The sequence below is a fragment of the Gossypium arboreum genome, chromosome 8, assembly GCF_025698485.1.
Source record: "Gossypium arboreum isolate Shixiya-1 chromosome 8, ASM2569848v2, whole genome shotgun sequence".
Taxonomy (NCBI): domain Eukaryota; kingdom Viridiplantae; phylum Streptophyta; class Magnoliopsida; order Malvales; family Malvaceae; genus Gossypium; species Gossypium arboreum.
This window is the reverse complement of record NC_069077.1, coordinates 135,542,086-135,569,777: the sequence shown is the minus strand read 5'-3', so window position 1 is coordinate 135,569,777 and position 27,692 is coordinate 135,542,086. Positions and strand designations below refer to the sequence as shown.

Here is a 27,692-nt window from a genome sequence, read left to right as displayed (position 1 = left end):
AATAGTTTCCCTTATGAGGCTTAAGCTATCGTGATGCATATGCAACCACCTTACCCTCTTGCATTAACACGCAGTCCAAACCCACGTGTGATGCGTCACTGTACACAGTAAAATCATTCCCAGACTCCGTCTGAATTAACACAAGTGCTTCATCGAACTTTCTTCAACTTCTCAAAAGCTTCTGCTATTTCTTAGTCCATACAAACGGTACTCCTTTCCTTATGTGTTTTGTCGAGGTGCGCCATCACGAAAAACCTTCCACAAACCTTCAGTAGTATCATGTCACCCTAGAAAACTCCATATTTCGACATCGACCTAGGCGGCTTCCACTCCAAAATCGCTTCAATTTTCCGAGGGTCCACCTTAATCCCTCAGCAGAGACCACATGTCCTAAGAAGGTTACCTCCTCAACCAAAATTCACACTTCTTTGAACTTCGCAAAGAGTTCATTCTCCTTAATACTTACAGACTATACGGAGATGCTCATCATGTTTCGTTTCGGTTTGAAATATACCGGATATCGTCAATAAAGACGACTCTGAACTGATCCAAAAATGGTTGGAACACACGATTCATCAGATCCATAAACGCTGCAGGAGCGTTCGTTAGTCCAAATGGCATAACCAGAAACTCGTAATGACCATACCGAGTCTTGAATGTCGTCTTTTGGATATCTACCTCCTTGACCCTTAACTGATGATATCCAGATCGAAGGTCGATCTTGGAAAATACAGAAGCTCCTCTAAGCTAGTCGAATAGATCGTCAATCCTTGGCAGTGGATACTTATTCTTAATCGTCAGTTTGTTCAACTGGCGATAATCAATGCACATCCGCATCGTACCATCCTTCTTTTTCACGAATAGCACCGGTGCTCCCCATGGAGACACGCTTGGCCAAATAAAGCCCCTATCCAACAACTCTTGAATTTGAGCATTTAACTCTACTAATTCCTTCGGTGCCATCCTATACGGTGCGATAGACACAGGCGCCATTCCAGGCAACAAGTCTATTCCAAACTCAACTTCTCGATTCGGAGGCAATCCTGGAAGCTCCTCTAGAAAAACATCTTGGAACTCCTTTACGGTCCTAACCTTATCCACTGTCAGTCCCTCCTCTTCCGACTGACTTACAAATAACAATTAGGCCTCACAACTTTTTCGAATCCACTTTTCGGCTCTTAATGCCGACACCATATTGGACAAATAATCCCTTCGCTCACCTATTACCATAACCTCCTCATCCTTTGTGGTCCTTAACACCATTCGTTTAACAGCACAATCCAGAGTCACTTTATGCTTAACAAGCCAGTCCATTCCCAAACTGAGATCAAACTCTCCGAATGGTAACTCCATCAGATCTCCAGGGAAAATCTTACCTTGGGTTTCTAAGGGTACATTCCTATACAGTTTGTCTACCCTAACCGAGTGACCCAAGGGATTTAGTACAGATACCCCACTCACAATCTCCTCAGAGCAGTCCAAGTCATCCATAATCCGTTCTGTGGCCTCCAATCAATATTCCGCCACATTCGGGCTATACCGACACGCCTTAAAGATCTCCGTTCCGTTAGTCCCAAGTCATTTAGAAATAGATCCTCAATTTCGTGTTCGAACTTGCTCAGCAACCCTTTCCGAACACGAAGCATTGCTCAGTGATAGGCATCATTCCCAAAGATCATGGTCATGAGACTCTACATTGTTGTCGGTGGTACTGGTGCATCCACCGCCAACATATGTCTCGAAGACGAAGATCTCGCTCGAGCACTTCCTTGGCCCATCCACGGCCTCTTGTACTCACATCATATTATCTTGATTACGAATTTTTATGCATCAATTAATATTCCGGTGTTTATTACGGATGTTTTATGAATCGATAAAGAGTTAGAGTTTGTTTTCGCAGAATCAAGTCTAGCTACGATTTGATCTTTATCGATTTTCCTATGGTTTCAGTATCATCCTATCTAGACTATCCTAGCGATTTCGATCATGCAGATAAGTCGAAAAATATTCGAAGAGTTCGAATAATACTTACGAGGCTTGGTAGGAGATTGAATGCCACCTTCTAAAGATCTAAATTTTGAAAATCGCATTTTTCGCAATCTTTATAAAATTTTTGTTTTCAAGATCTAAATTTTGTAAACCCATTCCACCGAGAGTTGTTGCAACCTAGGCTCGATACCACTAAATGTAGCACCCCAAACCCGGCCAGAGGTTATGGCTTGATCCGCATGCCACATCAAAACGTTAAAAAAATTTCCATTCTAAGTCCGAAAATCGTACTTGATGTTCAAAAGATTAATTCATTAAGGGTTAAAGTGAATGGAAGTCATGCACCGTAGGAAACCGGAAAGAGGTGGTGAGTCCATCGGATCGCTAAGTACCAAGCTCCTTCGGATCTAATCCTAGACATGCATACCGCCATTGCCACACCTTAACGTCATGGATATTTCTAGAAACCGATTTGATTAAGTCATTTTAGGAAAAGTGATTAATTTTGGAAAATACTTTCATTGCGGAAGCTTTGCTTATTGTCATGTTATTTTGAAATCAACTGTTGTTTTTGAAAACGCGCCTAAAGCTATCCAATTTCAACAGTTAAAATAAGTATTACCTACCTTAGTAATACATATTAAAACCATCAAAAATAAATAAGCGGCCTTATTACATTTTAAAGCCCAAAACCTCAAACGTAATTAAAAGGATGTCCAGTTCACGGAAGAAAATCAAACTTTCGAGCGGTGGCCACTCAAATTCCCTCACGACTCCAAGCCCACTATGGTTGGGGATTTCTGCGTGGATGAAAATAAAAGGGGTGAGTTTGGGGAAACTCGATGTGTAAGGAAAACCCATTCAAAGCCCAAGTCACTCAAGCCTATTGGGCCTAAGCCCATTCAGTAATAGTGGTATGGGCGAGCCCTTTTCAGATTACAATAAACCGGGCCTTAGCCCTTATTCAGATAACAAGATGGCCCATAGGCCCATTTCAAAATTACATGCAACATCAATAAACATATGCAAGCCCATTTGGGAGACTACTCAACCCACCAACCACTACACTCCACCCGCATTCAGCCATACACTCCATGTGGGAATAGCTCAACCCACCCAAATTTAACACTCCATAGTTGCAATTCTTGCTGCTCGATTATCGATAAATTGAGGCAAAGCCTCCAAGACGTGGACAAGCCACTTTCAGTACTTCCTCCGTCAATATCCCAATCCCATGCATCGATAATAACCACATGGCATGCGATAAATAACAACATCAAACATGCATTTAAGTCAATTTAACCCTAGAGGTATTTTGGTAATTTATCTCCTAGGGGTAAAACGTAAATTTTCCACTTTTAAAGGTATTTCAGTAATTTATCTATTTTAGGATTTTTCATGCATATTCCTACCTTTCACGTACTAATGTAATCACTACCGAGGGTTCTTACGAATTGGGCCCGTTGGCCCATCATTCCAATTTTGGCCCATTAAGCCCAAAAATATCGAGGGCACGTAAATCGTGCACTTTGCGGTCCAAACATTGCAGCTTACCAAAAACATTAATCGATTTACCTCACGAGCATTCGCACACTCATAAATCTACAAAATACCGATTTTCGGCATTTCGGATTTTCGACTTTTGCCGATCTAGACTAAGAAAGAGGTGTTAGTTACACACATTTGCGACGATATCTTGAGAGATCCACACACGAACCGCCTACAATTGGATTACTAACACGTTAATCTAACTATTCAAATACAAACTACGTATTAACCCCTTACAATATTCAGCCAACCACACCTATAGATCATAGTAAGCTTATAAGAAATCAATAAGCAACTCATTAACAAATTTTTGTCAATGTTTACCATATAATCATAATTTCACTGCAAGCTGTCTTCCTGAGCAACAGTCACTAAATCATTTATAACTGGAGCTACGAAACTCTAAATAAAGTGCCGTTAATTTTCCCTGAAAATAGACTCATATATCTTCTATCCATAAAATTTTCAGAATTTTTAGTTTAGCCAATCAATACCAGATTTTTCTCAAAGTTTCCCATGTTTCACTGTTTGACTAATCTGACCACTCTTCATTACGAATCAAATTTCTCATTGTACAGAATTCAAAATATGTTCTTGTTTATTTCATTAGAAACTAGACTCAATAAGCTTTAATTACATAATTTATTCAGCTTCTAATTCATCTCCCACAATTTATGGTGATTTTCCAAAGTCACGTTACTGCTGCTGTCCCAAGCAGATTTATTACCAAATCACTCTTTCATACACCTATCTTGCATGCATGTTATTTAAACATGTATATCACCAATCAATCATCACATATCTATGATTTTTACTTAAGCATAATCTCCATTTCATCATTTTAAAGCACAACATGTTAGCCGATTTTTCCCTTTAGCATCTAAGGCACATGCATGCTCATTTGTTTGGCTCAACTTCACATATCTTCCATTTTCATCAAAAGAACATGAAACAACAACCATTTCCTTCATTTTAATTCATGACCAAATGCTCACAACACAACTAAAAATCAAAATATACTTCAAGAGTTAAGGTAGAATCAAGAAGAACTCATGAACCTCAAAATAGAAGCAAGGTACCAAGAACTTACCTTCAATTTTCCTCCTCCTAATGACCGAATACTCAAGAGCTTTCTCCTCTCCTTTCTATTCTCTAACTTTCAGCTATGATGAACAAAGATGGACAAAACTTTGTTCTTTTTACCCCTTTTTCTTTTAATAGAACTTCATATTTCATCCATTTAATTCTTTAATACAAAAGACATGAAATTCTTATCATGAAACATTTACCTAACCCATTATCATGAAACATTTACCTAACCCATTATCATGGAACATTTACCTAACCTATTATCATGGAACATTTACCTAACCTATTATCAATTTGTATCAATTTGTCTCATAAATTATGGATATCAAGTGTACATTTTGTCTACAACAACATGATGGCTGGCCACTTCATGTAAAATGGGAGGTTTGTCATGCAAATCCTCCTATTTTGCACTCCTATTTATTTGGTCACTTCAATTTAACCTATAGCATTTTCAAACATTTTCACATAGGTCCTATTTCATAATTTCACCCCCTTTTTGTTATGGAACAAAAATTAACTAAAATTGTCGGGTTCTATCTTAAGTTTGGGCTTTCTAGAGCCCACTAACATAATTAAACCTATGCCAACATTCACAGGATTCCCGAAAATTGGGGCGTTACATCGTAAGCCTATGGCATCATCAGAAACGCCATTAATCTTGATGTGTCGCAAATCTCTAGAAAGTTAGCCAAATGAGCATTCAGATCTTCATCTTGCAACCTATCAAACTGAACATACTGTTGTACCATCTGACTTGTGTTCGACTTTAGCTCAAAATTGTTTACAGCAATAGTCAGTCTGACGATACTCGATTCAGCCCCAATCAGAGTAGGCTTATCATAATCTATTTATCTTGGCTTGCTTTTCTAACCTCTCTAAGATTTCTGCGAGCAATCTTTTCGACTTCACTATAAAAAATTAATGGTTCCGACAAGTTTCCTCTAGTCATAAACCAAAAAAACCTATCATAATCAAACAAACAAAAAATTAGAATGTAAAAATTAAATTAAAAACAAAAATATTTAAATAAAAATAAAAATGGCTAAATTAATAGAAATAAAGTTTTCCTAATATTTTAGTCCCCCGGCAATGGCACAAAAACATGATGCAGTCGTAAACCAGCTAAAAATCTGACTAAGGCAAGTGTACTTATCAATTAATTGTATAGTTACGATAAGCAAAGATATCGTTCTCACGAAGACTAAAAGTACTAGTAATTATCGTCTTTATATTATTTAACCGATAAATTCGAGTGATTGATTAAAACTAAAATTAACTAAATTAATTAAATATGAATGTGACAAATAATAAATCAGGAAAATAACTTAATAATAATCAAGAAGCGAAACAATACCCAGGAAAGAATTCATCTAGACTTCATTTGTCATTATCAATCGAAATTACGTAATTTCTTTACTTAGTATCTTGATCCGTAGAAATCCCTAAATTATACTAATATTTCTTTTCAAGAATAAGAGCAACTAACTCTAGGTTGATTAATTGAAATTTCTTTCTAATTAAAACCCTTATTATCGCATTAACTCGCTTTATGGATTCCCCTATTAGATTTGATTCTAATCTGGTAAATTTATGTCATCCTATTTCTAAGTTTGCATGCAACTCCACTGAATTACACTATATCTACTCTTAAACAAGGTCTATTCCTCCTCTGATTTAAGCACAACAAACGTGGATCAACAGTCTAGAAATATTAAATTAAGAATAAAACACACATAATTGAGAACAAGATCTAAGTATTTGTTGTGTAAAAATAGAAATCAAATGAAAAAATTCATCCAAAGGTTCATCTCCCTAGATATTTGGAAAATTAGTTCATGCTTGCAAAAAAAAAATCCCAAAGACAATATAACCCGAAAAAAAATAAAGAAACTCATGATAATCTCCTAAGAAATCAACTATGAGTCTTCAATCTTGACTAAAATTTGCTTCAGAATCGGCTTCAATGGTGTTTTTCGAGTTGGTTTCTTGAGTATTATATGACGGCTCTCTCCCCTCTTCTTATATTTGTCATATATAGGTCCCAAAAAACCTAAAAAAAAAAAAGTGTTTTCCCGCAGGTTTGGAGTGCGACTTGCGATTTCCACGCGGTCTGGCACATGATCGTGTAGAAGCCTGTGTGGCCACACAGCCATGTGTCCAGCCCGTGTGGCTCTTGAAACTTGTTTCAATTTTTACTCGTTTTTCACTCCTTTTGCCCTCAAATACTCTCCTAAGTATAGAAACATGAATTTAAAGGATTAGGAGCATAAAATTAGCCATTTTAAATCGAATAATCATCCAAAAATGCATTAAGAATGAGGCTAAAACATGTTACTTTTGGCATTTATTAATTTTGCCAACACCCAAAACAGTTGCTTAAAGGAACAAATTTAAACAACCCAAAAAAGGGTCAGTGTAATCCAAAAAGCATTGTCTTAGGTTTTTCATGTGGCAACACTTTTATATAGTTGGAAAATGTATAGCAAAAGTTGGCATAGTGTTGGAGAAAACTAATTCTTATTTAAGTGTTGCCTTAGGCATGCATATCCCGACCTTTATATAAAGAGTTGGCCAAAGCGTATGCCGACAAGTCTATCCCAACACTTAGGAAAGTGTCGGCCCAAAAGTGTCAGCATAGTGTTAGACAAACTCAAATCTTATTTAAGCGTTGCTTTAGACATGCATATCTCAAAACTTATACAAAAAGTTGGCTAAAGTGTATGTGAGCAAGTATATTTATTAGCTCAATTGTAACAGCCCGTTTTTTTTAGGGTTGATCGAAACAATGGTTTCGGGGCCACCAAATCCGAACGATTAGGTTGGTAAATATTATATTTAATATTTACAAGTTAATTGTGATTTTAAAAATGTTTTTGATATAGTGATTTTTGTTTTATAAGCGATTTATTAAGTTCAAGTGGTATGACCCTAAGGTCAAGTGGGTTTAAAAAATGAGGTATCGGGACCTTGTTTCTATAAACCAAGTCGTAAATATTTTTATAAATATTTACGTAGTGGCAATAAGATGGTATTAAAGTTTCGTTGAAAAATTGTATCGTTTCGATAGTTAATTAAACAAAAAGGACTAAATTGTGTAAAGTGCAAAAGTTGTGTTCTATAACCTAAAGGTATTAAATAGTTATAGAACTTAAAAGTAGAAGTCCTTATTTGGTAATTAGCCCATTAAAGAGATAGTCGGATATGATGGCTTGGCATTTGGTGTAATAAATAAAGTGTATAAAGGTTAATATTGTAAATTGGTTAAAAATAATAATAAAATGAATATAATAAAAGAATCAAGGTGTCATCTTTTTCATTCTCTTTTTACCAGCCGAATATGAAGGCTGGAGAAGCCATGGAAGAAGCTTCCAACTTTCAGCTAATGCATGGTAGGCATTTCTAGTCCCATTTTTAATTATTTTTATATTTTCGAGATCGTTGTTGCTTAATCTATCTAATGAGGGGACTATTTTGCAAAACCATTGAATAGTTTGATATTTTTCATTAGGGCTTTGAAGTTTAATGGAAGAATATGAGTCCTTGTTGATAGTTAAACACTTTTTGTTAAGTGAATTTTTGTAAAATTGACAATTAAGGGCTAAATTGATAAATGTGAAAACTTTGTGGTTAAAATGTAAAATAAATGAAATGTGTGGGCTGCTAGAGACACTAGTGATATTCATCTATAGTAGAATTTTACTCAATTTCATGAAATTGCATTTTTATGATATAGGGACTAAATTGTAAAGAAGTTGAAATATTAGGGGCAAAACTATAATTTTTCCATAAAGTGAATTATGGACTGTTTTGATACCATGAACATTTGGCTAAGATAATTATGGTTAAAAATGGTTAATTTGCATGTTTTGAGCTCAGGGACTAAAATGAATAAAAGTAAAACTTTAGGGGTAATTTTGTAAAAATGAAAAAAATGACCAAATTGTATGAAATGAGGTGTTTTAATGTCTAAATTAATATACCGAATGAAATTATTAATTTAGATCAAGATCGGGTGGAAAATCGAGAAAAATGAGAAAATTACCAAAATGCCCCTAAATTTTGGTATCTCTACAATTTAGCCAGGTAAGTTCGTATGCAATAAGCATTGTTAAATTGATGTTTCTAATGCTTTAATATTGTATAAATTGTATATACGTGAATATTTTAATGTCTGATGACATATCGACAAAATGTGGCACTTAGTGTGCGGGGCAATCAAATATGGTACTTAGTGTACGAAATATTGAGAATGGCACTTAGTGTGCGAGATATTGAGAATGACACTTAGTGTGCAAAATACCGAATGATTCAAATGGAAATTATAAATTGTGATTGAATGATTAAATAGAGCAAAGTGAACAGGTATACATGCTATATTATATGAATTGTTTATGAGACGACTTTATAATGGTGATATTTGGGCTTTGAGCCTAGCAAGCTTTAAGCTGGTGAATAATATTATCGGGTTTAAAACCTAGCAGGCTAAATGTCAGTGATTTGATAAAAGTCTAAGACTATGAGACCTTGTGTTAAATCAGCAATTGAATTTGTTCAATACATTAAGTTGGCTAGGTATGTGATATATTCTTATGCATGTTAGATCGATTGGAATTGAATCATGAATGTGAAATGAGAAGCATAGGTGAAAATGCCTATGTCATATATGTGAGTAAGGGCAAAACCATCGTAAATTATCGATAAGGGTGGACTATGTGCGGAATCATCTTATAATTGCTAATTTGAACGGTTGTGTGCGAATCATTGAGCATGATGTATTGTATTGAGATTATGCTTGAGTGAAATTATAGATATGTGATGAAATTGATTGGTGATATACAAGTTTAAATAATGTGAATGCAAAGAATGTGTGAAAGAGTAAATTTGTAATAAATCGCTTGGGACAAGAGAGAGTAACGTGATTTTGGAAAATCACCATAAATTGTTGAAGTTGAGTTAGAAGCTGAATAAATTATGTAATTAAATCTTAATGACTCTTGTTTCTTATAAAAGAAACTGAGTAAGCAAAAGAATTGCTGATAATGAGATATTTGAAGTGGCATGGGATAGAGTCAAATGACTTTGAGGTCCCCTGTTCTGTATTTAGAAAATCATTATAATTTGTACAAAAATGGTTATAAGATAAAATTTATATGCTTATACTTCTTAATGAGTCTAGTTTCAAATGAAATCAAATAGAACATATTTTGAATTCGTACAATGAGAAATTTGATTCAGTAGTGAAGAGTGGTCGATTAGTCAAACAAAGGAAACAGGGAAAATTTAAGAAAAATATGGTATTGATTGGCCAAACCTAAAATTCTGAAAATTTTATGGATGGAAGTATATGAGTCTATTTTCAGGGAAAATTAACGGCAATTGATTTGGAGTTTTGTAGCTCCAGTTATAAATAATTTAGTGACTATTGCTCAGGAAGACAACTTGTAGTGAATTTGTGAGGATAATATACGTGTGTATGAAAAGTTTAAAATTGATCAAAAATTTTTACAGTCTGGTTTTATATAAATGGATGAGTTTAAATCTGGTAGCACCTCGAACCCTGTTTCGGCGAGGGATACGGGCGAAGGGTGTTACATTTTATTGGTATCAGAGCCATGGTTTAGTCGGTTCTAGGACTACCATGGCGTATGTGAGTCTAGCTGTACATGCCATATTTGACTGCGATAGTGTGATATCTCCCGACTCGATTTAAAATTATTTGAATAAGATGAGATAAGTCTTTCAATTAAGCTAATTTTAATAGTACAGAATATGTACTCAGATGTTTGAATGAAATTGTGTTCTATACTAATTTGATTAAATTAAAGTTGGCTCTGAAATGTTTAAGTGTTCATGAATATATGAATCCAAAGTTAAATGAAATGATATGTTTAAAGTGCACATATGTGATGTTTTATAGATTTGGTTAAGTCACTTCAATGTGCAACAACAAGTGAACATAGGCACTGTGTGTGTGAGTTCCGTAACTGAGCATTGTGTGTGCGAGATCGGTTGTTGAGGCACTGTGTGTGCGAGTTCCATAATCGAGCACTGTGTGTGCGAGTTCCATAATCGAGCACTGTGTGTGCGAGATCGGTTGTTGAGGCACTGTGTGTGCGAGTTCCGTAACCGAGCACTGTGTGTGTGAGATCAGTTGTTGAGGCACTGTGTGCGAGTTCCGTAACCGAGCACTGTGTGTGCGAGATCGGTTGTTGAGGCACTGTGTGTGCGAGTTCTGTAACCAAGCACTGTGTGTGCAAGATTGGTTGTTGGGGCACTAAGTGTGTGAAATGAGATCATGTAAGACCTCGTCCTAGACGAAGGCATTGTTTTGAAGTAGTGTATAAAAACGTGTCTGGGACACTGGCATCACTTATGATTCGTGTAAGACCCTGTCCGGGACAGTGGCATCGATATTGAATAAACTGGATCAGATGTATGTAGTCCATGTGAAAATGAGACGTGATAAATAACAGATAAATATATGCTATATGTGCTTGACATGTGACCTTGTGGTTCCATGAATCAAACAGGGAAAAATATGACATGTTTTGGTTGGTATGTATTGGATATGTGCAAGTTTTGTTCATACGAATGAATTGACAGTTATCACACGAATTTAACATCATAGTCATAAGTTATTAGTAAATATAAATAAGTGAAGCTATTTAATAAGGTTATATGAACTTAAGAGTACTATGAATGTATATGCAATTGAGATTATTTTTCAATTCGGATTAGTGATATGGAATTTTCATAATCATTGAAATGATTTATTTGCTTAAGGCTTACTAAGCTTTCAAAGCTTATTTTGTGTGTTTTTCATAAGATAGATATGTTTTCCAACCGAGCTAATTCTGATAGTACAGAATGTTATACTCAAACGTTTGAGTGAAAATGTGTTGGTGATGAGTTGAAACTCATAAAAAGGTATGAATCAGAATGCATGATATTCTGCTATTGATAAACGTTATAATTATATGAGTATATGAGTTGTGATGTTGGGTATATTGTTGTGTGAATATTTTGATTTGGAATTTATGATTTGATTTAGCGTATGAGCTATGTGTTAAGTACCAAGTGATCATAAGTAAATGATTGCTAGATGTTTGAGAATGCGGAATTAGTAATGAACTGTTCGTTCATAATAGTATGTGTGATGTGCATGCTTACGTAAGAGTTAAAATTGTTGGCTTTACAACCCTCACCCCCTCATTGGTAAAGCATTATAATGAGATCCGTACTATACGGCTTAAATAAGCTTACAAGTGCGGAATGACAGAGTCTCGTGATTGAAGGATTAGTATTGTGATCAGATAAGAGAATGAGTCCGCAAGTGAAGACGATGAATGTAAAAGATATTGGAGCGTGTTGAAGGCCATTTGTAATATGCAAAGTCACTGTTAAAAGAAAATTTGAATTAGATGAAACCAAATATTCAGGTATGATATCTAAAGAATATATTAACTGGAAGTTCTTCCTAATTGGCCTCCGTTAGTGTTGGGATAATGAGAAATTAGTGATGTCAGAGATAGACAGTAGAATCATATTTGAATTATAAAGATATTTGAGCACAGCAATTATAGTCGAATGGTTTACGAGAACTCTTCTGGGTATTCTATGTGTTCAATTATCCTCAGAGGTATGTGAAGTCATATTTTCGATGAAATTCTTATCATATGAGAATGTTATCTATATATATTGATATATGAAAGCATTGTTGGGCTGTTCGGGTTACAATCAGCATTATTATATCTTTCTCTGGTATTCTATTTCATTTTATTGAAAGAAAAGATCGACGATTAAATCTGTGTGACGTTGGTATTCTGCTCCTACTGGTTGTTGATCTGCTTAGTATACATGAAGATTATATTGTTTATGTTATTGTTGATTCCGGTGCATATGAGTGATGATTTACTCCTGGATTTCCTCTGAAACATCATTGAGATATCTGTCATCTGATATGGGTGCTTTCTTAAAAAAGATTAGTATAGTGATATATTCGAGAATTACAGTATCTCTGCTTTCTTATGATTCTATATGGTTATCTGTGAAAAATATCTATTGAATGATCGTAACTATATTTCAATTTCTCTTATGTTCAAAATGCATTATTGATAATTGGGACATTATATATCTATATGGTTGAGATGTCACCTTATTATGGCACTATGATTTTAAATTATCGATGGTTGTGGCTTCAGATGGTTCAAAGCTTCGTTGATTAATAATTGAAAACTTATTACTTGACAATGAAATCGATTCAGTTGTCTAGTTTGATTAGATTAATTGCTTGAAGGATTAATCGAGTTACTTGTATCTGAATCTATCCACGTGGTGGAAATAAAGTTTGAATGTTCACGGATAAATAGATGAATATTCGAATGCATGATTCATATTCTAGAAGATATGATACGAATTATATCCATCGAACGATTTTATTAAGAAATGTTCTTATAGATCGCGATTGGGAAGTCTCGAATGATGTGATAATTATCAATAAAGTGGTAAACAGTTGAAGAAATTGTTAATTGAAGCGTCGGTTCTCGTGTGAAGAGTTATTCGACACAAGAATTAAAGATGGTTTGAACTGTTGAAAGATTATGAGTCAAGAATTGATTATCAATCGGACAAATGATTATAGTCTTTGGGGTTCGGCGAGAATCTTTATGTGTTTTACTACCGATAATCATATGATTAATCTTATCAAATGATGAGTAGTTATTGGTGAGCTAGAAACTAAATTGATGTTTAATTAGCAAATTTGTGAGGTTAAGAGGTGTGTCGTTGAATTACAAGTTAAAAAGGGTACAACGTAAATTGATTTCGATTTAGAATTTGATTGGAACCTACAATTGTTCGTTATGTCGAGATAGAGTTCGTGTATTGAGAAATCCAGAGATTTTACAACAATTGTGACATCTAGCACGATGGTAATTATCCGTCTGCACGGGAGTACTAAAAGAGTGCTAGTTTTCATTGTTCAAATGGAGACACGAGGATTATATCGCTTACTAAAATAAACTACTATGAGCTTTGGGTATGGAATTACTTTGTAACACTGTGTTCTAGAACTTGAAAGCAACCGAGAAAGACATTTATTGTTGGTTAAGTTTGCATATAATAATAATAGTTATGAGATGAATGTTAAGATAGCATTGTATGAGTGTGGTATGGTTGCAATTATTGAACTTCGTTCTATTGAATTGAATTTTTATAAAAAGAATTTCGGGGTCGATGTGATTGGAAAGACTGAAGGGAAATGAAAGTAATTCATGACCGTCTATGTAGCACCCCAAACTCGACCCAGAAGTTATAGCCGGATCCGGCATGCCACATCAAAAACGTAAAAAAAAATTTCCATTCTAAGTCCAGAAAATCGTACTTAATGTTCAAAAGATTAATTCATTAAGGGTTAAAGTGAATGGAAGTCATGCACCGTAGGAAACCTAAAAAGAGGTGGCGAGTCCATCGATCGCTTAAGTACCAAGCTCCATTCGGATCCAATCCTAGACATGCATACCGCCATTGCCACACCTTAACGTCATGGATATTTCTAGGAAACCGATTCGATTAAGTCATTTTTAGGAAAAGTGATTAATTTTGGAAAATACTTTCATTGCGGAAGCTTTGCTTGTTGTCGTTTTATTTTGAAATCAACTGTTGTTTTTGAAAATGCGCCCTAAAGCTATCCAATTTCAACAGTTAAAATAAGTATTACCTATCTTAGTAATACATATTAAAAACCATCAAAAATAAATAAGCGGCCTTATTACATTTAAAAGCCCAAAACCTCAAACGTAATTAAAAGGATGTCAGTTCACCAGAAGAAAATCAGACTTTCAGAACGGATGGCCACTCCGAATTCCCTCACAGCTCCAAGTCCACTATGGTTGGGGATTTCCTGCGTGGATGAAAATAAAAGGGGTGAGTTTGGGGAAACTCAGTGTGTAAATTAACCCAACCATAGCCTATATCAGCTCAAACCACAGAAATAGAATAAGTTGGCCTTAGCCCACAACAGAATTCAAAATAAAGCCCATAGGCCCATAACAGAACAGAACATATATTACATGTTTATGCAGAAACCCAACCCAGATTCATCCATAATAACCCCGTACCAGCGTTACACCATGTGGGGAGACTACTCGACCCACCCAACCGCTACACACCACAGAATTTGCAGCATGGCTGCCAGAACAGATAATGTGACAGAGTCACCAGATACAGATAATCGTGGCAGAGCCACCAGATCAGATATTTGTGGCATAGCCACCAGAACGCTTCCTCCATAATATAACCCATGTCCCCATGCAACAAATATATACTCATGGCATCCATCATACAGAATCAGATCGCTATGCTTTTCAGTCAAAATTAACCCTAGGGGTATAACGGTAATTTTACACCTAGGGGTATAATAGTAATTTTCCATACATAGGGGTATTATAGTAATTTAGCTACTTTTAGCGTTTTCATGCATATCCTAACTATTTACGTACTATCAGAACACTTATCACAAGATACTTACCAAATTGGGCCCGTTGGCCCATGAACCCGATCTTTGGCCCATTAAGCCCAAATTATCAAAATGTACGAAATCGCAGATCTGCAGTTTATTACTTTAGATTACCAAATATACAAACCCAACTATCTTACGAGCATTCAGACACTCAAATTCAAAAATACCGACTTTTCAAAGATTTCGCTTTTGCCAATCTAGTCTATGAGAGGGTGTCGATTACACACTGCTTATGACGATATCTATGTGAGATCCACACACGAACCGCCTACAATTGGATTACTAACACGTTAATCTAACTATTCAAATACAAACTACGATTAACCCCTTACAATATTCGCCAACCACACCTACAGATCATAGTAAGCTTATAAGAAATCAATAAGCAACTCATTAACAAATTTTTGTCAATGTTTACCACATAATCATAATTTCACTGCAAGCTACCTTCCTGAGCAACAGTCACTAAATTATTTATAACTGGAGCTACGAAACTCCAAATCATGTGCCGTTAATTTTCCCTGAAAATAGACTCATATATCTTTTATCCATAAAATTTTCAGAATTTTTGGTATGGCCAATCAATACCAGATATTTCTTAAAGTTTCCCATGTTTCACTATTTGACTAATCTGACCACTCTTTATTACGAATCAAATTTCTCATTGTAAAAAATTCAAAATATGTTCTTGTTTATTTCATTAGAAACTAGACTCAATAAGCTTTAATTACATAATTTATTCAGCTTCTAATTCATCTCCCACAATTTATGGTGATTTTCCAAAGTCACGTTACTGCTGCTGTCCCAAGCAGATTTATTACCAAATCACTCTTTCACACCTAACTTGCATGCTTGTTATTTAAACATGTATATCACCAATCAATCATCACATATCTATGATTTTACTTAAGTATAATCTCCATTTCATCATTTTAAAGCACAACATGTTAGCCGATTTTTCCTTTAACATCTAAGGCATATGCATGCTCATTTGTTTGGCTCAACTTCACCTATCTTCCATTTTTCATCAAAAGAACATGAAACAACAACCATTTCCTTCATTTTAATTCATGACTAAATGCTCACAACACAACTAAAAATCAAAATATACTTCAAGAGTTAAGGTAGAATCGAGAAGAACTCATGAACCTCAAATAGAAGCAAGGTACCAAGAACTTACCTTCAATTTTCCTCCTCCTAATGACCGAATACTCAAGAGCTTTCTCCTCTCCTTTCTCTTCTCTAACTTTCAGCTATGATGAACAAAGATGGACAAAACTTTGTTCTTTTCACCCCTTTTTCTTTTAATAAAACTTCATATTTCATCCATTTAATTCTTTAATACAAAAGACATGAAATTCTTATCATGAAACATTTACCTAACCCATTATCATGAAACATTTACCTAACCCATTATCATTGAACATTTACCTAACCTATTATCAAGAAACATTTACCTAACCTATTATCAATTTGTATCAATTTGTACCATAAATTATGGATATCAAGTGTACATTTTGTCTATAACAACATAATGGCTGGGAGGTTTGTCATGCAAATCCTCCTATTTTGCACTCCTATTTATTTGGCCACTTCAATTTAGCCTATAGCATTTTCAAACATTTTCACATAGGTCCTATTTCATAATTTCACCCTTTTTCTTATGGAACAAAATTAACTAAAATTGTCGGGTTCTATCTTAAGTTTGGGCTTTCTAGAGGCCCACTAACATAATTAAACCTATGCCAACATTCACAAATTCCGAAAATTGGGGCGTTACAACTCTACCCTCCTTAAAGAAATTTCGTCCTCGAAATTTACCTAATCCAAAGATGAGGGTACTGCTTTGTTGCATCGTCTCTTCGGCTCCCAAACTCAGAAGTTTCTCCTTCCTTAACTTGTTGAAAACGAGCGACCAAAGACTCATCGTTCAACTGTTTTTTCCTTAATCTGATCCACCCAAGTTGGCCTCACTTGCAACTCACCAACAGACTTCCATCATCATATGAGACTCAAACGAGCAAACATTGCTCTCGGATCGACATCTGACTCTACAACTTAGAGCACCGCTACCACATTAGCCTTGCAGGTGATACTCGATCGAATAGTCATAATCCTTAAGCAACTCAATCCATCTCCTTTGCCTAAGGTTCAGCTCCTTCGAGTCAACAAATACTTAAGACTCTTGTGGTCCTGTGTATATAATACACCTTTCTCCGTACAAGTAATGTCTCCAAATCTTAAGTGCAAATATCACTGCTGCCAACTCTAAATCATGAGTCAAATAGTTTCCCTCATGAGGTTTAAGCTATCGTGATGCATATGCAACCACATTACCCTCTTGCATTAACACGCAGCCCAAACCCACGTGTGATGCGTCACTGTACACAGTAAAATCATTCCCAGACTCTGGCTAAATTAACACAAGTGCTTCAGTCAGAACTTTCTTCAACTTCTCAAAAGCTTCTTGCTGCTTCTTAGTCCATGCAAACGGTACTCCTTTCCTTATGAGTTTTTTCAGAGTTGCTGCCATAACAGAAAAACCTTCTACAAACCTTCTGTAGTATCCTGCCAATCCTAGGAAACTCCGTATTTCCGACACTGACCTAGGCGGCTTCCATTCCAAAATCGCTTCAATTTTTCGAGGGTCCACTTTAATCCCCTCAGCAGAGACCACATGTCCTAAGAAAGTTACCTCCCTCAACCAAAATTCACACTTGCTGAACTTCACAAAGAGTTCCTTCTCCCTTAACACTTGCAAAGACTATACGGAGATGCTCATCATGTTTCGCTTCAGCCGAATATACCGGATATCGTTAATAAAGACGACTACTAATCGAGCAAAAAATGGTTGGAACACACGATTCATCGATCCATAAATCTCGCAGGAGCGTTAAATCATCAAATGGCATAACCGAAACTCGTAATGACCATACCGAGTCCCGAATGCCGCCTTATGGATATCGACTCCTTAACCCTTAACTGATGATAACCAGATTGAAGGTCGATCTTAGAAAATACAGAAGCTCCTCTAAGCTAGTCGAATAGATCGTCAATCCTTGGCAGTGGATACTTATTCTTAATTATCAGTTTGTTCAACTGGCGATAATCAATGCACATCCGCATTGTACCATCATTCTTCTTCACGAATAGCGCCGGTGCTCCCCATGAAGACACGCTTGGCCTAATAAAGCCCCTATCCAACAACTCTTAGATTTGAGCATTTAACTCTACTAACTCCTTCGGTGCTATCCTATACGGTGCGATAGACACAGGCGCCATTCCAGGCAACAAGTCTATTCCAAACTCAACTTCTCGATTCGGAGGCAATCCTGGAAGCTCCTCCGGAAAAATATCTTGGAACTCCTTTACAGTCCTAACCTTATCCACTGACAATCCCTCCTCTTCTGACTGACTTACAAATACCAATTAGGCCTCACAACCTTTCCGAATCCACTTTTTGGCTCTTAATGCCGACACCACATTGGACAAATAATCCCTTCTCTCACCTATCACCATAACCTCCTCATCCTTTGTAGTTCTTAACACCATTCGTTTAGAAGCACAATCCAAAGTCGCCTTATGCTTAACAAGCCAATCCATTCCCAGAATGAGGTCAAACTCTCCGAACAGTAACTCCATCGATCTCCAGAAAAACCTTGCCTTGAGTTTCTAAGGGTACATTCCTATACAGTTTGTCTACCCTAACCGAGTGACCCAAGGGACTTAGTACAGATACCCCACTCACAATCTCCTCAGAGCAGTCCAAGTTGTCCATAATCCGTTCTGTGGCCTCCAACCAATATTCTGCCACATTCGAGGCGATACCAGACACACCCTTAAAGATCTCCGTTCCGTTAGTCTCGAAGTCATTCAGAAATAGATCCCTGAATTTCGTTGCCCGAACTTGCTCCGGCAACCCCTTTCCAGAACACGAAGCATTGACTGTGACAGGAGATCATCCTCGGCGGCTCTATCATACGACCCATTCTCATCTGTCGGTGATGGTCGTGCTACTCCAGTGGGTATGTGTTCAGAAGACGAAGATCCAGCTTGAGTACTACCTCGGCCTCGACCATGGCCTCTTCCCCGAGTAGCTCTCGTACTCATATCGATTTATCTTGATTACGAATTTTTATGCATCAATTCAATATTCCAGTGTTTATTACAGATGTTTTATAAATCAGACAGTAATTTAAAGTTTGTTTTCGCAGAATCGAAGTCTAGCTACAGTTTCAATCTCTTATCAGATTTTCCTATGGTTCCAGTATCACCCTATCTAGAGTATCCTAGCAGGATTTCAGTACAGACAAATAATTCAGAAAAATTTAGAATACTTACAGACTTGAGCCGGAGATTCGGAATGCCACCTTCTAAATATCTAAATTTTGAAAATCAAGTTTTTCGCATTCTTTATAAAATTTTCGCTTTCAAAAATCTTTGTTTTTGTAAACCCATTCCACAGCCGAGTTGTTGCAACCTAGGCTCTGATACCACTAAATGTAGCACCCTAAACTCGACCCAGAAGTTATAACCGGATCCGGCATGCCACATCAAAAACCTAAAAAAAATTTCCATTCTAAGTCCAAAAAATCATACTTGATGTTCAAAATATTAATTCATTAAGGGTTAAAGTGAATGGAAGCTGTGTACCAGGTAGGAAACTGGAAAAGAGGTGGTGAGTCCATCGGACTGCTTAAGTACCAAGCTCCCTTCGGATCCAATCCTAGACATGCATACCGCCATTGCCACACCTTAACGTCATGGATATTCTAGGAAACCGATTCGATTAAGTCATTTTTAGGAAAAGTGATTAATTTTGGAAAATACTTTCATTATGGAAGCTTTGCTTGTTGTCGTTTTATTTTGAAATCAACTGTTGTTTTTGAAAATGCGCCTAAAGCTATCCAATTTCAACAGCTTAAAATAAGTATTACCTATCTTAGTAATACATATTAAAACCATCAAAATAAATAAGCGGCCTTATTACATTTAAAAGCTCAAAACCTCAAACGTAATTAAAAGGATGTCATTCACCGAAGAAAATCGACTTTCGAACGGATGGCCACTCCAATTCCCTCACGCCCAAGCCCACTATGGTTGGGGATTTCTGCGTGGATGAAAATAAAAGGGGTGAGTTTGGGAAACTCGATGTGTAAATTAACCCAACCATAGCCTATATCAGCTCAAACCACAGAAATAGAATAAGTTGGCCTTAGCCCACAACAGAATTCAAAATAAAGCCCATAGGCCCATAACAGAACAGAACATATATTACATGTTTATGCAGAAACCCAACCCAGATTCATCCATAATAACCCCGCATCAGCGTTACACCATGTGGGAGACTACTCGACCCACCCAACCGCCACACACCACGTAATTTGCAAGATGGTCGCCAGTAGCAGTATAATGTGACAGAGTCACCAGATATAGATAATCGTGGCAGAGCCACCAGATCAGATATTTGTGGCATAGCCACCAGAACGCTTCCTCCATAATATAACCCATGTCCCCATGCAACAAATATATACTCATGGCATCCATCATACAGAATCAGATCGCTATGCTTTTCAGTCAAAATTAACCCTAGGGGTATAACGGTAATTTTACACCTAGGGGTATAATAGTAATTTTCCATACATAGGGGTATTATAGTAATTTAGCTACTTTTAGCGTTTTCATGCATATCCTAACTATTTACGTACTATCAGAACACTTACATCACAAGATACTTACAAATTGGGCCCTGGCCCATGAACCCGATCTTTGGCCCATTAAGCCCAAATTATCAAAATGTATTTAAATCGCGATACTGCAGTTTATTACTTTAGATTACCAAATATACAAACCCAACTATCTTACGAGCATTCACACATCAAGAATTCCCAAAATACCGACTTTTCGGCATTTCGCTTTTCGCTTTTGCCAATCTAGTTTATGAGAGGTGTCACATTACACACTGCTTGCGACAATATCTTTGACGAGATCCACACACGAACCGCCTACAATTGGATTACTAACACGTTAATCTAACTATTCAAATACAAACTACGATTAACCCCTTACAATATTCAGCCAACCACACCTACAGATCATAGTAAGCTTATAAGAAATCAATAAGCAACTCATTAACAAATTTTGTCAATGTTTACCACATAATCATAATTTCACTGCAAGCTGTCTTCCTGAGCAACAGTCACTAAATTATTTATAACTGGAGCTACGAAACTCCAAATCATGTGCCGTTAATTTTCCTGAAAATAGACTCATATATCTTTTATCCATAAAATTTTCAGAATTTTGGTATGGCCAATCAATACCAGATATTTCTTAAAGTTTCCCATGTTTCACTGTTTGACTAATCTGACCACTCTTCATTACGAATCAAATTTCTCATTGTACAGAATTCAAAATATGTTCTTGTTTATTTCATTAGAAACTAGACTCAATAAGCTTTAATTACATAATTTATTCAGCTTCTAATTCATCTCCCAAAATTTATGGTGATTTTCCAAAGTCACGTTACTGCTGCTGTCCCAAGCAGATTTATTACCAAATCACTCTTTCACACCTAACTTGCATGCTTGTTATTTAAACATGTATATCACCAATCAATCATCACATATCTATGATTTTACTTAAGTATAATCTCCATTTCATCATTTTAAAGCACAACATGTTAGCCGATTTTTCCCTTTAACATCTAAGGCATATGCATGCTCATTTGTTTGGCTCAACTTCACCTATCTTCCATTTTTTCATCAAAAGAACATGAAACAACAACCATTTCCTTCATTTTAATTCATGACTAAATGCTCACAACACAACTAAAAATCAAAATATACTTCAAGAGTTAAGGTAGAATCGAGAAGAACTCATGAACCTCAAAATAGAAGCAAGGTACCAAGAACTTACCTTCAATTTTCCTCCTCCTAATGACCGAATACTCAAGAGCTTTCTCCTCTCCTTTCTCTTCTCTAACTTTCAGCTATGATGAACAAAGATGGACAAAACTTTGTTCTTTTCACCCCTTTTTCTTTTAATAAAACTTCATATTTCATCCATTTAATTCTTTAATACAAAAGACATGAAATTCTTATCATGAAACATTTACCTAACCCATTATCATGAAACATTTACCTAACCCATTATCATGGAACATTTACCTAACCTATTATCAAGGAACATTTACCTAACCTATTATCAATTTGTATCAATTTGTACCATAAATTATGGATATCAAGTGTACATTTTGTCTATAACAACATAATGGCTGGCCACTTCATGTAAAATGGGAGGTTTGTCATGCAAATCCTCCTATTTTGCACTCCTATTTATTTGGCCACTTCAATTTAGCCTATAGCATTTTCAAACATTTTCACATAGGTCCTATTTCATAATTTCACCCCCTTTTTCTTATGGAACAAAAATTAACTAAAATTGTCGGGTTCTATCTTAAGTTTGGGCTTTCTAGAGGCCCACTAACATAATTAAACCTATGCCAACATTCATAGAATTCCCAAAAATTGGGGCGTTACAGTCTAAAAACAGTTTCAGATTTGCAGAAAATATATGTGGGCTTGATGCGTAAAAGCATTGAATTTTCAATTAGAAAATTGAGTATTTGTAAAGGTATTATAGTGGGAATAGAATTTCTAGATTTAGCTATAAAGAGAAGTTGAGTTCGCAGTTCATCGGATTGAATGAGATTATTATCAAAACTTGAGAAGACCCGTAATGTGTTTTTTATATATATGATGTGATGATACAAATAAGATCCTTTATCTATAGTATCTCTTACAGAAGTAGAAACTCAGCTTGTTATGATGTATAGCAAAGAGCAGATCATAATCTTAGCTCATGAGATTGAAAAGTTGAGAAATCTGAGGCTAGGTGAGAAATTGTTGAGGTTGGTGAAAGAAAATCACTAATTTATTCTCTGGCAAGATTTTCGGGGACGAAAATCCCTAAGGGGGGAGAGTTGTAACAGCCCGTTTTTTTAGGGTTGATTGGAACAGTGGTTTCGGGGCCACCAAATCCGAACGAGTAGGTTGGTAAATATTATATTTAATATTTACGAGTTAATTGTGATTTTAAAATGTTTTGATATTGTGATTTTTGTTTTATAAGCGATTTATTAAGTTCAAGTGGTATGACCACGAGGTCAAGTGGGTTTAGAAAATGAGGTATCGGGACCTTGTTTCTATAAACCGAGTCGTAAATATTTTTATAAATATTTACGTAGTGCCAATAAGATGGTATTAAAGTTTCGTTGAAAAATTTTATCGTTTCGATAGTTAATTAAACAAAAAGGACTAAATTGTGTAAAGTGCAAAAGTTGTGTTCTATAACCTAAAGGTATTAAATAGATATAGAACTTAAAAGTAGAAGTCCTTATTTGGTAATTAGCCCATTAAAGAGATAGTGGGATATGATGGCTTGGCATTTGGTGTAATAAATAAAGTGTATAAAGGTTAATATTGTAAATTGGTTAAAAATAATAATAAAATGAATATAATAAAAGAATCAAGGTGTCATCTTTTTCATTCTCTTTTTACCAGCCGAATATGAAGGCTTGAGAAGCCATGGAAGAAGCTTCCAACTTTCAACTAATGCATGGTAGGCATTTCTAGTCCCGTTTTTAATTATTTTTATATTTTCGGATCGTTGTTGCTTAATCTATCTAATGAGGGACTATTTTGCAAAACCATTGAATAGTTTGATATTTGCCATTGATGAGTATGATAGGGCTTTGAAGTTTAATGGAAGAATATGAGTCCTTGTTGATAGTTAAACACTTTTGTTAAGTGAATTTTGTGAAATTGAAAATTAAGGGCTAAATTGATAAATGTGAAAACTTTGTGGTTAAAATGTCAAATAAATGAAATGTGTGGGCTGCTAGAGACACTAGTGATATTCGTCTATAGTATAATTTTACTCAATTTCATGAATTTGCATTTTTATGACATAGGACTAAATTGTAAAGAAGTTGAAATATTAGGGCAAAACTATAATTTTTCCATAAAGTGAATTATGGACTGTTTTGATACAATGAACATTTGGCTAAGCTTAATTATGGTTAAAATGGTTAATTTGCATGTTTTGAGCTCGTGGACTAAAATGAATAAAAGTAAAACTTTAGGGTAATTTTGTAAAATGACAAAAAATGACCAAATTGTATGAAATGAGGTGTTTTAATGTCTAAATTAATATACTGAATGAAATTATTAATTTAGATCAAGATCGGGTGGAAAATCAAGAAAAATGAGAAAATTACCAAAATGCCCCTGAACTTTGGTATCCCTACAATTTAGCAAGGTAAATTCGTATGCAATAAAAATTGTTAAATTGATGTTTTTAATGCTTTAATATTGTATAAATTGTATATACGTGAATATTTTAATGTCTGACGACTTATCGACAAAATATGGCACTTAGTGTGCGGGGCAATCAAATATGGTACTCAGTGTACGAAATATTGAGAATGGCACTTAGTGTGCGAGATATTGAGAATGACACTTAGTGTGCAAAATACCGAATGATTCAAAGGGAAATTATAAATTGTGATTGAATGATTAAATAGAGCAAAGTGAACAGGTATACATGCTATATTATATGAATTGTTTATGAGACGACTTTATAACGGTGATATTTGGGCTTTGAGCCTAGCAAGCTTTAAGCTGGTGAATAAATATTATCGGGTTTAAAACCTAGCAGGCTAAATGCCGGTGATTTGATAAAAGTCTAAGACTATGAGACCGTGTGTTAAATCGGCAATTGAATTTGTTCAATGCATTAAGTTGGCCAGGTATGTGATATATTATTATGCACGTTAGATCGATTGGAATTGAATCATGAATGTGAAATGAGAAGCATAGGTGAAAATGCCTATGTTATATATGTGAGTAAGGGCAAAACCATCGTAAATTATCGATAAGGGTGGACTATGTGCGGAATCATCTTATAATTGCTAATTTGAACGGTTGTGTGCGAATCATTGAGCATGATGTATTGTATTGAGATTATGCTTAAGTGAAATTATAGATATGTGATGAAATTGATTGGTGATATACATGTTTAAATAATGTGAATGCAAAGAATGTGTGAAAGAGTAAATTTGTAATAAATCTGCTTGGGACAGCAGCAGTAATGTGATTTTGGAAAATCACCATAAATTGTTGGAGTTGAGTTAGAAGCTAAATAATTTATGTAATTAAATCTTAATGAGTCTAGTTTCTTATAAAAGAAACCGTGTAAGCAAAAGAATTACTGATAATGAGATATTTGAAGTGGCGTGGGATAGAGTCAAATGACTTCGGGGTCCCCTATTCTGTATTTAGAAAATCATTATAATTTGTACAAAAATGGTTATAAGATAAAATTTATATGCTTAGACTCCTTAATAGTCTAGTTTCAAATGAAATCAAATATAACATATTTTGAATTCTGTACAATGAGAAATTTGATTCAGTAGTGAAGAGTGGTCAGATTAGTCAAACAAAGAAATAGGGAAACTTTAAGAAAAATCTGGTATTGATTGGCCAAACCTAAAATTCTGAAAATTTTATGTATGGAATATATATGAGTCTATTTTCAGGGAAAATTAACGGCAATTGATTTTGAGTTTTGTAGCTCTAGTTATAAATAATTTAGTGACTATTGCTCAGTAAGACAACTTGTAGTGAATTTGTGATTATGTTGTAAACATTGATAAAACTTGTTAATGAGTTACTTATTGTTTTCTTATGAACTTACTAAGCGTAAAGCTTACTCCCCTTTTCTTTCCCATATTCCTTAGGGTTGCCAGGTTAGCTCGGGTTGGAGGCCGTCAGAGATATTATCACATTGTCAAGTCTACGCTATCGGCGTAAGTAAATCTTAGTGTTTCGAGTCTATGGCATGTATAGGGTTGTAAAGTTGAGTAAGTAAATGATACAAGACTAAGATATTGGTAAATATTTAATAATGCCTCATGAATATTTTGGGCCTTGTAAGCCCAATTAAAGGATAATATACGTGTGTATGAAAAGTTTAAAATTGATCAAAAATTTTTACGGTCTGGTTTTATATAAATGGATGAGTTTAAATCTGGTAGCACCTCGAACCCTGTTCCGGCGAGGGATACGGGCGAAGGGTGTTACATCAATAGATCAAACTAAAATTGCCAAGAGGGGGTGAATTGGCTTTAAAAAAAAATGTGAAAGCTAGAAAGAAAATTGAAAGATGAACACAATAATTTAGAGTGGTTCAGCCCTAATTGGCTACTCCACTACCTTAGCTTTCCACAACTAAGGATTTTCTCAAATTCACTAATTTGATAACCTTTAAGAATAAGTTTTAACCTTACAACTCTCTTAAGATTTCCATCCCAAATCTTAAGTCACAAACCCTCGCAAGGAAATACAAATAAGCAAATAAAGAAATAATCCTTACAAGATCAAAGTGTTTGTAAATTAATCCCAAATACAATCAAATACACTTGAGCAAAAGAATAGGAGTAAAGCTCACAAGTGTATGAAAAAGAAATATGGAAATAGTAAACTCAAAGGTTGTTTTATTGATGATTTTTTGCTTGAAAGTGATTTCTTGTTGTTGTAGGAACTAAAGAAGTTGGTATTTATACCCCCTAATTGATTTCCAACCGTTGAGGTTGTTGGTGCCATTAATAGAGTCGTTGGGGGTGCAAAAATCAGAGCATTTAATTCACCTGCAACATCGAGTATTGATACTATATAAAAGGTTATCGATAATTTTTGCAATAAATGCTAATTTCAGTGATCGTTGGAGTTTGGTTATCGATACCAAAAAAAATTTTATCGATATTTATAAAAAGGTATCGATACCATATCGATACTTTGTAAGTTTTGTGAGAAACAAAATGCTATTTTAGTTTCATTTTCAAGAAGGGGTATCGATACGTAACAAAATAGTATCAGTACTTAACAGGGTTTGTGAAAAACAGGATGTCATTTTGGTATCGCTTTTAAGAAGGGTATCAATAATTCATAAAATATCGATACTTGGCTAAAAAGGTATCGATACTTTTTGGCTTGGAGCAATTTTGACTTGTTTGAAAATTATTTTAACTTGATAAAATGATAAACACTTTCTTACTTAGTCAAAATTCTTTTAACTTGATTTTAGAATTGTTTCAAAAAAATTTCTAAGAGTTCAAAGTAGATATTCAAAAAAAATTTCACTTAGACTTCAATTTTAAACAAATCATTTTGTCAATTTTGTTCAATCTTATATTTTATTAAAAACACTTCAATTTCTTATATCAAAACATTTTATCAAATAAAGTTTGATTTAACACTATCTCAATACTTTAGAAAGTGTCGACCCACAAGAGTTGTTTTAGGACTATTCTGTTGTAGTGTCTTAACGATGTTGTGGATAGCTCGGTACAAGTTGAGGGTGCTTCTAATAATGCTGATCTTTCTTCTATTGTTCCATCCAATGGGAATCATTCTTCTATTAGTGTAGCTACTGATACAGTTACCTATACTTCAATAAAAGATGAGACAATACAGATTGACTA

At 35.1% G+C, this 27,692-nt stretch overlaps 1 long non-coding RNA gene across 1 annotated transcript; it reads left to right on the top strand.

The window, feature by feature from the left end:
• The first annotated feature begins 23,695 nt into the window (after positions 1 to 23,695).
• Positions 23,696 to 26,199, top strand: LOC128296337 (uncharacterized). Its single transcript, XR_008286914.1, has 2 exons — positions 23,696 to 23,770; positions 25,950 to 26,199. It is a non-coding gene; the product is annotated as an uncharacterized LOC128296337 (long non-coding RNA).
• The last annotated feature ends 1,493 nt before the right edge of the window (positions 26,200 to 27,692 follow it).